The sequence below is a fragment of the Dipteris shenzhenensis genome, chromosome 9, assembly GCF_047967505.1.
Source record: "Dipteris shenzhenensis isolate YYH24624 ecotype China chromosome 9, Dip_SZ_1.0, whole genome shotgun sequence".
NCBI classification, from domain to species: domain Eukaryota; kingdom Viridiplantae; phylum Streptophyta; class Polypodiopsida; order Gleicheniales; family Dipteridaceae; genus Dipteris; species Dipteris shenzhenensis.
The window spans coordinates 11,780,684-11,782,189 of NC_141604.1; positions in this window are offsets into that span (position 1 = coordinate 11,780,684).

Consider the following 1,506-nt stretch of genomic DNA (forward strand, 5'->3'; position numbering starts at 1 on the left):
GGATGCAATACTTGAAAAAATGTTTAGACATAAAAACTTACTAACTACACTTCTTAAAACATTGGTCCTCTTTGACATTATCCATCTTCTCATGTTGTTTCGATGCTATCATTTTGAAATTCGACTCTACTACACCCTATCAGATTGGATATGTGGATCTAGTTTCAAGTGGGTGAAGTTTCCAAGCATTTTAACATATTATGAAGATATTTAACATAAATAGGGCCATCTTCTAAGAGGCATGATGTTCAGTAAGACCATGCTTTGCCACAACCTATGGCTTCATGGAAAGAAATCTGTATTTGCGACGTAGTCATAGGTTAAGTCCACTATGACTCTCCCAAAATAACTAATTGTTAGAAATGCTATGGCTTAGAAGAAAGCCACACTCAGGGCCCTTTCCCACCAATTGTTATCTTATGTTAGTAAACAACATAACTCCTTCAATTATATTAAAATTAATCTTAATAACACCATTCCATTTCCAGTGGACCCATTATATTATGTCTTAATTGATCCTAGCAGGAAAAAATTGAATATTATTTTGCACGAAATGGTATATCTTTACACGATGGTGTCCATTCAATGGCTTCTTGTTTTTAAGAGCCGAAAACAAGTACTAATGCTATATAGTTTTGAATCAGTTGTAGCATTCCCATTGGTCATCACTGTCAAGTTAAATAGTATTTGAACTTGTATCTAGTTATAAAAAGTCCTTAAAGTATTCATTTCATGGGAATTAAATTTTCAATGAAATCACTATCTATTCCTTCTTAACTTTAACTAGGCATAAGGCACCAAAGCTGTCCAAGAAGCGACACGTTGTTGGGGCACCTAAATAAATCGGATGGGTGGGTTACATACACACCGCCCACCCGAGCCTGCATAAAAATTCTAAAGTTCCCATTAGGCGTTCCAGTGTAGACTGGGCACCTGTTGGGCTTGGTATAGGTGGAGGCACCTTGGAACAGTTAGTGATTGGCTGGTTTACCCTGTGCCTATCGCTGGGTAGCCCAATTTGGCTACCCATGCGTTCGGTGATTGGTTGGCTTACCCTATGCCCATCGTTGGGCAACATGCTATGGGTTTGTGGAAAATCCTCATTCTCGTATGTGTGAGAGCATATAATCTACATCCCACTATTGGGTGTTGAGGACGTCAGTGGGGTGGTTTCCAAGTGGTGAATGATTGTCATGATATTGGAAGTTCCGATGTTCACAGAAAACGTGCAAACTATATACAATGAACCTGCAACATTTTCATTTTCACTCGTTAAAAACATTTCCTCAATTTTGTAAAATATGCAAAATTGTAGGCAATTTAGTAATATTGTAGCTAAAAAATCTACAAATTCTCCAGTGTTGTGATTTGTTGTTTTCTTTGAAGAGTGATTGGAACTCCACACTAGAGGATGACCCAACCAAAGAGGGTAATTGTTGCTATAGAACTTGAAATATGGTGCCCCAATGTTCCCAAAGAAGAAGAAGAAGAAGAAGCAGCAAATAC